This window comes from Sapajus apella, unplaced genomic scaffold (assembly GCF_009761245.1).
Source record: "Sapajus apella isolate SASKATOON/1434 unplaced genomic scaffold, GSC_monkey_1.0 scaffold32, whole genome shotgun sequence".
NCBI classification, from domain to species: Eukaryota; Metazoa; Chordata; class Mammalia; order Primates; family Cebidae; genus Sapajus; species Sapajus apella.
In genome coordinates this window covers 15,148,935-15,164,859 of record NW_022436972.1, presented here as the reverse complement: position 1 = coordinate 15,164,859, position 15,925 = coordinate 15,148,935, and the positions used below count along the sequence as shown (strand labels likewise).

Below are 15,925 nucleotides of genomic sequence, written 5' to 3'. Positions count from 1 at the left end.
TGTAGGAAAATGTCCTCCTCTCACAAAGTTGCCTCTGCTCTCAGGGGTCTATTTTATCCTCTCTTTGTCCTGAGTTGATCACCTCTCCATGGTATAATAGAATGTCCACAAGTGATTCCTAGGTAGAAATGAGTACCTCTGGGGAAGAAGTCAGGCTTCCCACACAACAGTCAATTGACGAAGTGCCCACACCTGGTCAAGCAGCACAGCGATCAACCCAAAGACCATCCTACAGGGTCATTATTACATAGAATATAGGACCTAGGCCAACATCCTGAAACCACAGAGCTACATGTTGTTTTTGAAGGTGCCCTCTCCATGACTTTTCCGAGTGCTCCCTTTACACATTGTGAAATTCAGCTCCTAGACTGACTTCCCAATCCCTCAATAATGCTAGGCTTTCAAAATTCCTTGCACTCCAGTGCCGCACCAGGCCAGCCATCTGTCTTGGCTGATAAATTCTGCATTAGCAAGAGAGACATTAAACTTGAAGTAGTTCATTTCCAAGAGATATGCTTTATGTTTTTATTTTGTATGAATTTTCCTGGAAAAATAAAATTGACATTAAGTTCCAGGTTCATCTGGAAGACCAGGAAAACTCTCCCTTCAGTGAACACACACGCTTCTGTTAATACCCAGGAGTGCCTGTGGGAAGTCACTGTACCTCGATGAGAAACGGATGGGTTTTGGAGTACACAGACCTGGAGTTGAATCCAAATTCTCCCAATCACCAGCTATGGGATCTTGAGCAAATTATTAATCCTTTCTGAGCCTTTGTTTCACTATCTATGAATGGTGATGGTGATAATATTACTTTGCCAAATTAGCAAAACATCACATATAATAGCTGATACCTAACACTAATTCAACGGATAGAAGCTAGTATATATCCTGCCAGAAGGCTATATCACTAATCAGAAGTATATATCCCTTAGTATTTATCCCTAATCAGAAGGGATTAGGAACTTGAGCTTTCATTTCAGACAAACCTGGCTTAGCATCCACATCACTAGTATGACTTGGGAAAATTTATTCAACCACCTGAGTTTGTTTCTCTCTGTAAAGTATTAGTGAAAACTAATGTATTTCTTGTTGGAAGGATTAGAGGCAGTTTTTGTAAGCACTTAGCACGTGGTGTGTGTTTAATAAATGGTAGCTGTTATCATCTTTGATGTTGCTACTACACCTGTCACTAGGTATTAATGAGGGGATTGGTTCCAGGACCCCCTCAGATACCAAAATCTGCAAATGCACAAGTCCCTGCTATAAAGTCACATAGTATTTGCATGTAACCTTAATAATCTCTAGATTACTTATGAAACCTAAAACAATGTAAATGCTATGTAAATAATTGTTCTATTATATTGTTTTTATTTGTTTTTTTAATTGTCATACATTTTATTATTTTTTCCCCAAATATTTTTGACACATGGTTGGCTGAATTTGCAGATGCAGAACCCATGGACAGGGAGGGCTGAATGTATTATTATCATTGGGCACCTTTCCTATCGCTGGCTCAGAATGCCCCCTCTCAGCAGAATTATCTACCAAGTACGTTTAGGAGGCAACTCTGTGTCTTGGAGGCCACGTTTCCATTTTTCCCACATTGCAGCTGAATCCTGGGTAGGAGAACAAGTGAAGATTTTCGCTTCTTGATTTTAAAATTCATTAAGGACCTTTGTGGCCTCCCTAAAAAATGTCTCAGTTACCCAGTCCCCAGTCTTCAGAGTGATTAGGAAAGCTATAAGTCGTGATAAAGATTTCCTCTTCACAGGTGGAAGAGTGGTCCAGGGAACTATGAACCCAGGGTTATCAAGGCTTACAGAGCTGAAAGCCCAGAACGACTCAGTGCTATATGTTTTAAGGGAACCAACAAAGATTATTGTTACTCAAGCAGTGAGATTCCTGCCACACAGTGCAGGCTCTCTACATTTTTATTTACCACCTTCATGTTAAGCCCCAAGTAATATTCAGATTGTTTTGTAAAACTCAAAATTCTGCTCCAAAAGAAGATTCTGCCAAACCCATCTATCCGAGTGTTTGCCACTGAACTCCTCATCTTCTTGTCCAAAGGCAGTCCTTCAATCAATTCCTCCAGAAACTTACTAAACAAAGAACAGCTGACTGCATTTGAATGCTCAAGACCTCAGTTGAATGGGGAGGGAAAGAGTTACACGAAAAAACACACCAGCTAACTGGCTTCAACTCACTTGAAATATGAGAGATTCTGAAAGACCCTCATGAATAATGTTGGAAAAGGAATACACTCAGTTAAATTCTTTGAATACTCATGACAAAAGCCAACCCTATATCCAGCAGAAGTTGAGTATAAATGGGGAAAGGCTGCACTGAAAATTATGAAAAGTAAATTATTATATGTAAAGCATGTACCTTTGCATGGAAACAGAATTTTATGACTGCACCATCTCTGTCCATTAGCCAATAAAGTTTTAAATGATATTTTTGATCATGTCTCGAGAACCTTAAGTGTTGGAGTTTCCACAACAGAGCACTGACATGAGAAAGAGACAAAAACAAAAACAAACAGGTAGATGGCTCTCTGGGCATGACAATCTCTATGGTAATCATAAGGGTGGGAACCTCCCTAACAGGTATCCAGGGTTCAAGGATCAATGCCCCAGGGGTGACTGTGAATGTGATAATTAATTCACAACATTTGTACTCATGCATGGTGAATGTGGAAACCAGAATAATCATCATTTAAGTATATGTAATCATATAAATATACGTTCATAGATATCGATATCTATCAATCTAGCTATCTATGCCTATCATACATAATTGTGTAGCCAGGGCAAATCCTCCTTAGCACTGACATCCCTGGCTGGCAGCCTAATTAATAGTCAGTACTTTATTAGGCTATTGTGATTTCATATTGTCAGTATCTGTTTTACTCTTCAAACTTCCAAATGAAATATCCATCAAAATATATTTAAAAAACCATTACTAGAAACATGTTATTATTTTTAACTTGATGTGTAATACACTGAATTTATCTATCAATATTATATATATAATATCCATCTTTTAAATTATTTTGCTTGAATCATTATTCCTTCGCTTGCTTTACTTGTCAGAGACTGAATGTGGTATCTATTGATCTCTTAACTCCAGCATCCTGACCTTAGCCCTCCCCACTCCACTCCCACCAGCCCAAACAAATCTATTAATAATCTGGAACTCGTTTCCAGTATTCTCAACTAAGCTTCATGACAAAAAATAATTCTGATCAAACAATCCAGTGATAGCAGTTGCTAAAGATGCTTATAATAACTAACAGAAGGTTTTTGAGAAATGAATTATCACTCCAGATATCCCTAAACAGTGTCTTTGAAACATGCCTGAAAATTGATCATCTCATAGGCCACAAAGAAAATCACAATAAATTCCTCAATAAGCTCTGGTGGCATTGGGACCAGGTTTCCCATGGGGGTGGCCAACCAGTTAAGCACACTTCTATTAGATTTTCCTCATTTATTTCACCAGCACCACTCTCCTACTCTTTGGATTTCATCCCAAATAAACCATCTGCCCATAAGCCCTTACTTCAGCTTTGTTTTTCTAGAAAACAAAATCTAGGATATGCTCTTTCTTTGCACTAATCGTTCGCATCCTGCTCAATTTGGACTCTATGCCCAGAAGTTTCTCCTCAGTTCGTGTTTTATCTTACAAGGGTGCTGTACTTTCTTGGTTTTGACAGTCCATGGGGTCCAATCACCCATAAATTGCAGGTTGCTAAGTGCTCCTGAAGTTCTGTTCTCAGACCAGTCAGGTGTACTTCCCTATGAAAACCTGTTAGCAATTTCGAGGCTTTTCACCCTCAATCTGTCAGAAACCCAACTGCTTTCCCTTCTTTTTCATCTATAGGTAGGTGCTGATATTAAGCAGATTTGGTTACTATGCATAGTTCACTTGTATGTAAGTGTTCATTGAATACCTTCTCACACACTTGTATGTGGGGGTTCATATGAATATCTTCTCACAGGGCTTTTGTTGTAGATTTCTCTGTTCATTTGGGTTTGCTCTCCTAGTGGCATTCTATTCTATTCCATTCCATTCCACAACCACACATGAGTAAAGGATATATTCTGTAAATGATCTACAAACCAATTGATTGAGAAAAATCGTGGTCATTACTTTACAATACATACTAAAATGAGCTGCAAATGAATTGAGATAAATCTTAAAATGTAAACATAACAAGAAGAAATAATAAGCAAGCATGTATCTTATTCGTGAAGAGGAAATTGTTTTTCTAAGCTTAAAATCCTAAAATGAAAAGAAAAAAATGATAGACTCATTTATATTAAAATTTCAAAAGCTTGATATAAAATAGTTAATAAGTTTAATGCAAGTTAAATAGCAAAAAAATACCAGAGTTGATATGGCAAATGATTAATTTTTAATATATAAATGCTATGAAACTCATCAGTGTGAATGATCCTAAAATCTAGATAGAAAAATGAGCATAAGGCATGAACACAGAATTTGTAATAAAAGCAACAGAAATGACTAGTAAATGTGTGAGTAATTTGCAAGCTCTCAAGCAAAAAAAGGTGCAAATTAAAACAACAGTATAATATCTATCTTTTTTCTCCAAATTGCCAACCTTTAAAAATCAGATAAGTCCTGATTAGTTTACTTATTTCATAGTTTTATAATTTCATAAATGAGTATTTCATATTTCATCATTTAAGGAAATTAATCAATTAGAATGTTGTTTGGCAAAATAGAGAATCAGAGCAAAAGGAGGCAGTATATGAAGGTATGTCATACTGTTAAGTTGGCAACTTCAATGCATCATCCTTCTCCATTACAAGGATGAATCCCGTCCACAGATGAGATTTGCCTATTAACTACGGCATCCCCTACCCAGGAAACATATTAGAAAATAGTTACTCTGTAATTCACCTTTTCCTAATCTCTTTGAGGACTATAGTCTTTCTCTTTGCTCTTGTTAGGTTGCCCTTCTTTATTTATTTTCAAATCTTGGTTAATGGCCTCATCATCTAATTAGTCAACCTAGCTGGATCCTAAAATATCCTTAAACTTCTTCCTGTATCTTGTTCCCACTCCTGACAAGCCAGACCTTGGGATGCCAATTTAGATGTAATATCCAGGAAACTTGAATGGACCCCAAATATGGGGTATTATTGGTGGTGGGGTTCGCAAGGGTGTGGTCCAAGAACAGTGAATCAGAGAGCTGGGTAAATTTCCAAAGGAAGTATCACATCAAGGGGCTAGACAAGTGACATTCGTACCATCTGTGAAATGTTGTAAAATACAGATGCTCAAGTCTCCCCACAAGAGATGTCATTTAAAAATGCTATCACCGAATTTATCAGTGACTTCCTTACCACTAAATCCAATGGGCATTTTTTTAACCTCATCTTGACTGAACTCTCAGCAGAATTTGACACTCGCAGGAAAAACTCTGCTGTGCTTCTTTGGCACTATGCTCTGCTGTTCCCTTCTTCCTCTCTGGCCAAGGCTTCCAGTCTCCTTTTCCAGCTTTTACACTGTTTAGTCTTCAAATGTTGATGTTCCTTGAAGCTTGCTCCTCAACTCTTCTTGCTCCGCAAACTCTTTCTGACAACATCATATTTTCACTTACTGTATACATACCAAAGACTTCTACAAATATATCTTCGGATTAATAAATGTTCATTTAATTCATAAACAAATAAATGACAAACATTTCAAAAATGTGTAATTACTTTCTCTTCAAACTCACTTTAGTATATTCTTGGTGACATGGAAATCACCCTTATCTCACAATATCTCCAATCCTTAATTTCTATAATCAGTAAATCCCGGAGTTTGAAAATTGGTATAAACTTTAATACAAAGAGGTTCTCTTCAATGATCTATCTTCATTTTGACTTGCGAATTAGTCATCTAACATATTGTTGTTTATCCCATTGTATCTAGTATAATAATTTACATATAGAGTTCAGTGAGAATGTATTGTATGTTTGATTTTGTTTATTCCTTAATTTCCCTAGAGGAGGCCAAAGCAAAATTTGAGTTACTTCTATTTGATATAATCTGATATAATTTTGTGTGGATTGATCCCACATAATAACATCTTTCTTTCAATTTACGCTTTTTTGCTTTGGACTATTCAATTTCGGGCTATATTCTTTCTAGAAACTAAAAATATCACAAGTGATTTTTGTAGAAAAAGAGTATATGGCTTTGACAAGCCTAGTAACTAAAATCAAGCAATTAGAGACTGTCATAACTGCACAGAAACTGCATAGAAAATAAACTACTTATAAATATCTACATAGCCAATGTTTTTAAATAAATATTTCAGTACAAAAGTGTTTGCCATATTATATATCTTACTCTGCTCCTTATCTTGTCTCATTTCTTCTAGTAATAATTCTTTGTACTTTTACAGAGTAATTCAGAAAAGAGACATCCTTTCTTTTAATAATTTTGAACTACAAAGTCTCCCCAAAACTACCTCTAATGCATAATAATTTCTGTTTCAGCACATCTTTTTTGCCCACAGTCAGGAGAGGCAGACTTCCAAAATAAAAGATTTTTTTTAAAATAAATTGACCAGTATAATAAAAGTGAACTTAAACTATTTCAGAATTCTACTTTCTCTATGCTCAGTGCAGATGTTGGGACTGGAGTGTTAAGGAAGGGCCTATGTATAAATTCCTTCTTCATTTTTTTGTCCAGAATAAGGACTGCCCTAGATCAGCAGGGTTAAAATTGTACAGAAAATTACTCAGATGTGAAAGGAAACATAGACTTGGTTTACCTATCTCCTGAGCTTCTACTCAGTGGAGAAACATAGGGGAAGGTGAGATGGGTGAGTGCCACAAAGACCTCAATCAGTTATTGTAATATGCTCTTATCTGTTTTAAGTAAATCTCTCTCAATATTTTTCCTTTGAGATAATCCAGTTTATTTCCACCTATCTTCTCAAAATGACATCTTGCTGCAGTTTATTTTTAGCTGTAAGAGCCAACAAGTACACCCTTCACCTCAGAAATGAGGTAATAGAACTCAGGGGAAAAAATGAGAAAAATCATTTCAGAAATGACTAAACCAGAAGCAACACAGAGCATCACAACAGTGATGGTGTAAGAGAAATGGAGGACTACAAGAATAAATTTTTTTAATTGAAAAGAAATCTACAGATAAAAAGGATTCAAAAACTATATAACTAATATTAAAAATAGGCAAATAATCCATTTTATAGGTAATAGGAGTCTCAGAAGAAGAAACCCAAAATAAAAAAACACAATACTAAAAAATATGATTCAAGAAAAGATTTGAAACTACAAACTGAAGAACACCATGTACTTAAGAATAACAACCCATAATGACCAACATCAAGTCATGTTTCAGTAAAAGTACTAGACTTCAAAGAGAAAGAAAAAACCCTGCAGTCATTTAGATAAAACCAGTAAATAATATATAAAGGAGATTGAAGTAAATTGCCATAAGAATTCCAGAATTTTTAACAGCAACATATATGCCAGAGAAAGTAGAATAACAGACTTTAAACACTCAAGGAAAACTGAACCAATCACTATATAACCAGCTAAACTGACTTTAAAATATAAGGGCAATAAACTATTTGACATGGCAAGAACTTAGGAAATACTATTCGCATGAGCCCTTACTGAAGAATATACTAATGAATGAACTTCAAATTTGATTGAGAAGCATCAAAATAAGGACTGGTTATTATTAAATACATATTTACTTGTAGAGCTAAATTATATTTAGGATAAAAAGGAAAGAGAACAAAATACAATGTCTACATGTTCAGGCAGCATAGATTTTATATAATTGCAAAGAGTCGAGGATGAAGGGGAGCACATCTGCAAAAACAATTTTAACTGGTGGTGGTAGTCCAGTATTACTGTGGATATTCTTATCTTAGACTATGTGTGCAATGTAGGAAAGAGAAAAATAAATACTTATGAAATTTTCTAATTGATTATTCCTCAAGTCCTTGAAAATCAGGATCCTCAGATTCTCAATATGGAAAAAGAAGATACAGAAGTAATATAAAAGATTAAGAAAATCTCTGAATTTTACATCTCTGAATTTTAATTAAAAGTATCAATATAAATGCATAAGATTACATAGCATAGGGTTATTGGAGGTATATATTACTCTGCCTACTAAGAGCCTAGAAACACCCAGGTTATGGTCTTAAAATACCTTTTCTAACCAAAGAGGCTTGAATATCTTTGAGGAAGTGACTGATTCCAAGTCTGAGGCAGAAAATGAACAAGATGAGCCTAGAACACTTCGTTATACCAGGTAGAAAAGAGGCTATCAAAGACTACTAAGGCCATGTCAAAAATACTAAGAAACTGACTTGAAGAAGCTCCCACTGGCTAAAGAAGGAATAAATGAGCTTCAAAGGGATTACTGCAATCATACATCCATTAAATCAATGAGTTTATAATGACATTTTTAAAAGCCAAATTTTTGTTCACCTTCAGAGAATAACAGAAAAACAACATATCTTGAAAACTAGCAAACAATTAGAAAGAAAAAAGTATCATCCTGTCATTATATATCAACTAGACCACTCTATAACCAAATTGCAGATGTATGAAATTTCTCCTTGTAAAGAGTTCTACACTAAATAAATGGCCAGAAATAATAGAATTTAAATTTGACTATTTCCAAATCCCAGGGAAGTAATGAATCAATGAGCATCAACAACTGCAACCACAGAAAGAAATGACCAGACATTATGTGCCTCTTCACTACAGAACACACCATGACCTGCAGCCTTGGAGAAAGGATTAAGCAAGAATCTGATCAAGACTTTGGATCCAACTGCCAATTTGCAGAAAATACAGAAGATGGAGGAAGATGCTGACTCACACTATGATTATGTAATTTAAAAATCCTCACTGTAGATAACTGTTCAGGTCAAATGCAACAGATACATTTTAAGAGAAAGAGATGGAGGGAAAACTGGAGATTGAGAGACTTAACAGCTGCAATTTTTCAATGGACAAGACTATAGTATCTATTGATATACATTTAGATAATAAAAATATTTAAATATCACAAATGATTGATTGCCAGATTAGTTTATTTCACTACATAAATTTAGTGGTGTACTATTGGGGAGGTGGGGATTAAGACTAGGGTAGGCCTTATGGAGGGGTTTCTAGAGTGACCGGCGAAATTCTATTTCTTGACCTGATTGTTTGCCTTATGAGTCATTAAGTATACATTTGTTTTGCAGCTTCTTTTGCATCTGGTTTACTTCTAAATCTAAAAGTTTTTAAAATGTTTTTCTTTAAAATGTTATTCTTTACTGCTTCTCTATTGTGCTATTAAGACAGACATGGAGACTTTATGATAAATATAAAACTGAAAAAATTTTTTACATTAAAAATATAATGAACAATCAGACATAAAGAAGATATAAAGTTTTCATGAAAAGAACTTGGAAGTTTTCTTTTATAGTAAGCTTAAGGTGTATTAATATTTAGATAAGAAAATTCCCAGGCACTAACATGGTCTTGACACATTAATAAAACAGAAAATCTAAAACAACAGAATAATCGTTGCTCTCTTCACTCTGAATGGTTGTAGGCTATATACCTTCACAGGGACCCTGACAGGCAAGGGTGCCCAGAGACAGACAAGAGAGGGAAGGGTTTCAAACCACATTATACAAGGAACTATGAGACAATGAAAAATATTTACTCTGAAAAGACTAGACTGAAAGACGTGGCCATTATCTTCAAACATCTGATGAACAGCCTGTTGAAAGAGGCATAATAGTTGTTCTCAGTGGTCCCAAGTCCAGTGGGTGGAAGAGACAGGGAGACAAATTTCCTGTCATAAAGAATTTTCTAGCCGGGCCTGGTGGCACATGCCTGTAATCCCAGCACTTCAGGAGGCTGAGGTGAGGTCAGGAGTTCGAGACCAGCCTGGCCAACATAGTGAAACCCTGTCTCTACTAAAAAAAACAAAATTTAGCTAGGTGTGGGGGCCTGCACCTGTAATCCCAGCGACTCGGAAGGCTGAGGCAGGAGAATCTCTTGAACCCCTGAGGCAGAGGTTGCAGTCAGCCAAGACGGTGCAACTGCTCTCCAGCCTGGGCAATAGAGTGAGACTCCATCTCAAAAAAAAAAAAAAAAAAAGAAGAAAAAAAGAATTTTCTGACTGAGAAAATGTAGTGAATTGCTTTAGAAAGTAAAAATTTCTGAATGAAAGGCTGGTTCAAAAAACACAAATCAATAAACATAATCATCACATAAACAGAACCAATGACAAAAACCACATGATTATCTCAATAGATGGAGAAAAGACCTTTGATAAAATTCAACACCCCTTCATGTTAAAAACTCTCAATAAACTAGGTATTGATGGAATTTATACCAAAATAATAAGAGCTATTTATGACAAACCCACAGCCAATATCATACTGAATGGGCAAAAACTGGAAGCATTCCCTTTGAAAACTGGACCAAGACAAGGATGCCCTCTCTGACCACTCCTATGCAACAAAGTATTGGAAGTTCTGGCCAGGGCAATCAGGCAAGAGAAAGAAATAAAGGGTATTCAACTAGGAAGAGAGGAAGTCAAATTGTCTCTATTTGCAGATGACATGATTGTATATTTAGAAAACCCCATCTTCTCAGCCCCAAATCTCCTTAAGCTGATAAGCAACTTCAGCAAAGTCTCAGGATATAAAATCCATGTGCAGAAATCACAAGCATTCCTATACACCAATAACAGACAAACAGAGCCAAATCATGAGTGAACTCCCATTCACAATTGCTACAAAGAGAATAAAATACCAAGCAATACTACTTACAAAGGATATGAAGGACCTTTTCAAGAACTACAAACCTCTGCTCAAGGAAGTCAGAAAAGATACAAACAAATGGAAAACATTCCATGCTCATGGTTAAGAAGAATCAATATCACGAAAATGGCCATACTGCCCAAAGTAATTTATAGATTTAATGCTATTCCCATCAAGCTACCATTGACTCTCTTCACAGAATTAGAAAAAACTGCTTTAAATTTCATATGGAACCAAAAAAGATCCCACATAGCCAAGACAATCCTAAGCAAAAAGAACAAAGCTGGAGGCATCACACCACCTGACTTCAAACTATACTACTACCAGGCTACAGTAACTAAAACAGCATAGTACAAGTACCAAAGCAGATATATAGACCAATGGAAGAGAACAGAGGTCTCTGAAATAACACCACACATCTACAATCACCTATCTTTGACAAACCTGACAAAAACAAGCAAAGGGGAAAGGATTCCCTATTTAATAAATGGTGTTGGGAAAAACCAGCTAGCCATGTGCAGAAAACTGAAAGTGGATCCCTTTTTTACGCCTTATACAAAACTCCACTCAAGATGGATTAAAGACTTAAATGTAAGACCTAAAACCATTAAAACCCTAGAAGAAAACCTAGGCAAAATTGACAAATGGGATCTAACTAAAGAGCTTCTGTACAGCAAAAGAAGCTATCATCAGAGTGAACAAGCAACCTACAGAATGGGGGAAAAATTTTGCCATCTATCCATCTGACAAAGGACTATTATCCAGAATCTACAAAGAACTTAAACAAATCTACAAGAAAAAAAAAAAAAAACCATCAAAAAGAGGGTGGAGAATATGAACAGACACTTCTCAAAAGAAGACATTTATGCAGCCAACAAACACATGAAAAAAAGCTGATCATCACTGGTCATTGGAGAAAAGCAAATCAAAACCACAATGAGATACCATCTCATACCAGTTAGAACCGCAATCATTAAAAAGTCAGGAGACAACAGATGCTGGAGAGGATGTGGAAAAATAGGAATGTTTTTACATTGTTGGTGGAGTATAAATTAGTTCAACCATTATGGAAGACAGTGTGGAGATTCCTCAAGGATCTAGAACTAGAAATACCATTTAACCTGGCAATCCCACTCCTGGGAATATACTCAAAGAATATAAATCATTCTACTATAAAGACACATGCACACGTATGTTTATTGCCGCACTGTTCACAATAACAAAAACTTGGAACCAACCCAAATGCCCATCAGTGTTAGACTGGATAAAGAAAATGTGGCACATATACAGCATGGAATACTATGCAGCCATAAAAAAGGATGAGTTCATGTCCTTTGCAGGTACATGGATGACGCTGGAAGCCATCATTCTCAGCAAACTAACACAAGAACAGAAAACGAACCACCACATGTTCTCATTCATAAATGGGAGTTGAACAATGAGAACACAGGGACACATGTGAGGGGAACATCACACACCAGGGCCTGTCAGGAGAGTGGGGGGCTAGGAAAGGTATAGCATTAGGAGAAATACCTAATATAGGTGATGGGTTGATGGGTGCAGCAAACCACCATGGCACATGCATACCTATATAACAAACCTGCACGCTCTGCACATGTACCCCAGAACTTAAAGTAGAAAAAAAAAGTACAAAGTTCTGTTTGAAGTCCGCTATCAGCAGATATAAACCTTGCTACACACACACACACACACACACACACACACACACACACGTTAATTTAAGACACCTTTATTGCTTCTGTGCCTTTTCCATTAAACTTCCCTGAACCCTTTCCAGATACTTTTCTTGTCCTTGGCAGCATTTCTATGAGTTGCATCTTACCTACCATTCGAGCCAGGACATAATGGAGTGCAAATATACCATTAGTCTGCATATCACCCTTTTTCCGGGAAACATTCTACTTTCATTTAAGGTGGTCAATGTGAGGATGATGCTGACTATACATTAGTCCCAGAGATGGGTATATGACCCAAGATAGGCCAATGGCCGGGCTCCAGCCCTATGGCCACAATGATGGTTTCTAAGATGGCCCTGTTATCCTGACTGAAGCACAATCTTCCCAAGGAATTTTCTGTCTGGGCTTTTTCTTCTTCTGGGATCTTGAGTCCTAAGGTTAGTAAGTTTAAATTCCTTTGAAACACTTTCCTTGATTAGGAAAAGCTATCTGTTATAGCAATTTAAAAGACCAGCAGTTAAAAGAAGCAGAAGAGAAAGAGATTGAAAAATTAATTCTTTAGGTCCAAATATACCTTAAGTATACCTGAATTTTGTAGTTACATAAATCAGCAAGTACCTTTCTGTTTTCTTTAAATCAGTATGAGTTGTCACTTGCAACCAAAAGAGTTCAGATTAATATGTAGAGCATATCATAGTTGTACATTTGTTTAATATAATGCTTTCTTGGATAATTGTGTTAATGAAACAAGATCTGAGAATAAACCTTTAAAGTGCAGACAGTAGTATTCAATTAACTCAGTCACATATTCACATATACAATTGTTGTTACAGAGAGTAAGATTTGGTTGAGGAACTGGAAATCATTTATAGCATAAAGCTCTGATATTCTGGATTGCAAAATTCTAATCTCTGTAAGATGAATAAAATATAGCTCTTTCTGCTTGAGAAATAACTGGCTTCTGCCTAATTTTGAATTTTTGCCTCATTATGTGCTCTGAATCAGTACTTTCACAAATGGAAAATATTAATTCTCATTAGAACCCATTTGAATTCTGACAATAGTTGCGATTTGTATTTGCATTTAATTACACTCTAGTAAAAGGAGCAAATTGGATGCAGCAGAGATGAAATCTGTTGAGTCCTAAAGAGTAAGGGAGTCTACAACAATGAGAGGGAGACTCTGGTGAAACTGGAAGTGGGTAGGTGCCTGAATGCTGTCATATTTTCACCTCCTGAATATATTACAAGAAATATCAGCCTTTCTTGGCCCTGGATTCCCAGTGAAAGTAGGGCTTCTCTAACACACACACACACACACACACACACACACACACACACACACACTCTGATCGTAGCTCCTTAAATATCAAGAAGTCACTGGCCACATTTATTACTCAAATAATTTAAAGTATGATTAAGAAGCTACAAAAGCGTCACTGTGTCTACAGTTTGACTCATTTCACTATCCTTTTTAGTTACTCCAGGACTTCAACATCTTTAAAACAGGCACTCTATGGTTTATTAAAAACATTACATTCTAAATTTCTGATGGCCGTTTTAGATATTTTATAGAGACATCTACAATATGTTTTCCCACATGCTACTGGAAATAAAACGTTTTGCTTGAAGAAGCTTCAATACTGTACTGATTCCTCTGGTTCTTGCATTAATTAATCTTCAACCAGGTTTTCAATAGCTCCGGTTCCAAAATCCTGCTGCATATCAGAGTTACCTAGGGGGCTTTCTTGTGAATTCAGTTGTGGAAATCCCTGCTCTAGAGCCCTCACCCAAAGCAGCATTGACATCACCTGGGAGATGATTAGAAATGCAGACTCTCTGGCTCCACCCTGGACACACTGAATCAAAATCCTCATTCCACAAGCTCCCGGGGTGATTCTATGCACATCAGTGTCCAAAACACCCTTATCTGCAGAGCGTGGTCAACAGAACTAGTCATACTTCTCTCCATTCCTATTCCTAGTCTACAAAATTCTGACTTCTCCTTAATTAAGAACATTATATTGTAGACAAATTTGATTGGTTCTTCATCTACACCTTATTCCAACCAGACTTTAAATCCTTAGACCACAGGTGAGAAATAAGATTTCAAACTTTTTTTTTTTTTTTTTGAGACGGAGTTTCGCTCTTGTTACCCAGGCTGGAGTGCAATGGCACGACCTCGGCTAACTGCAACCTCCGCCTGCTGGGTTCAAACAATTCTCCTGCCTCAGCCTTCCAAGTAGCTGGGACTACAGGCGCGCACCACCATGTCCAGCTAATTTTTGTATTTTTAGTAGAGACGGGGATTTCACCATGTTGACCAAGATGGTCTCAATTTCTTTACCTCGTGATTCACTGGTTTCAGTCTCCCAAAGTGCTGGGATTCTAGGCGTGAGCCACCGTGCGCGGCCGACTTCAAACGTTTTAAAATTCCTCTTTATGTCTCATTCCATTCCTATTCCCCATAGGCCTGCACCACTGAAGCCTCCTGAACACCATCTCCCCTTCTATATTTCCCCTGTAGGTTTTATTTCGAAGGCTTTTTGATCTTAGCTGTGACATCATCATTCCCTTCTGCTACCTAAATGTTTAAAAATCCTCCCTGTAAAAGACTTCCCAGGCTCTTGCCAGCCTTTCATCTCCCTATGGGCCAGCTTTACTTTTGGATTACATGGAGGCCCGTTTTCCGGAGGCTCTCAGGCTAGACGCCATGAGCTAGTCCAACTTCTAGATTTCCTTTCTAGAAAACTGCTCGCCAATCCCTACTTTCTGTCCGTCCTTCCTGACTTCAAAACATCTGAATAAAAAAGGGAAATTCATCAGTTACCTTGACATTGATCTTTCCACTGCTGGAGGCGTGGGTGTTGCCCAAACCGTCTTCTTGAGGATCCTCCTTTTTTCCCCTTTCCATCTGGATATTTTGACAGTACACATGATAAAAAGAAAAACTTAAGCCAAATTAAATTTAAAGGAGTTTCATCCAGCAATGAAAGACTCGCAACTCGCGTGGCCTCCCAAACCAGAACAAGCCCGGAAACTCCAGCGCAGCAGTGCAAGATCTCGGGACAGAAAACGGAAGTGACGTGCAGAAAACGGAAGTGACGTACAGAAACAGTGGCTTGGTTTCAGGTTGACATTTGCCTTATTTGAACGCGCGTAAAACAGTTGGCAACATTAGATTGGGCAAAACTCGGTGACAGGTACAAGTACAGGCCACGGTCTGTTTACACCTCCGCTTGTTACAGTTCGCGATGTACAGAAAAACCTTTAGGCCAAATTTAAATTACGTAAGTAGTCAGCTTTAGGCTTAACTTGATTCAACACGCAGATGCAGCAGACAGCAAGCGCAAGGGCAATGGTTAGCTTGTTCTAATAGCAGTAATGAG

General features: G+C 37.0%; 1 long non-coding RNA gene across 2 annotated transcripts in view; it reads right to left on the bottom strand.

Annotated features, from left to right (window-relative positions):
• Positions 1-9,771, bottom strand: part of LOC116562378 — a 29,826-nt gene extending 20,055 nt beyond the window's left edge. The window contains exon 1 of one of the 2 annotated variants that reach the window (XR_004273902.1): positions 9,628-9,771. This is a non-coding gene — a long non-coding RNA (uncharacterized LOC116562378). The remainder of the gene's footprint in view (positions 1-9,627) is intronic. The other variant, XR_004273901.1, reaches the window with a different exon arrangement.
• Positions 9,772-15,925: the final 6,154 nt, after the last annotated feature.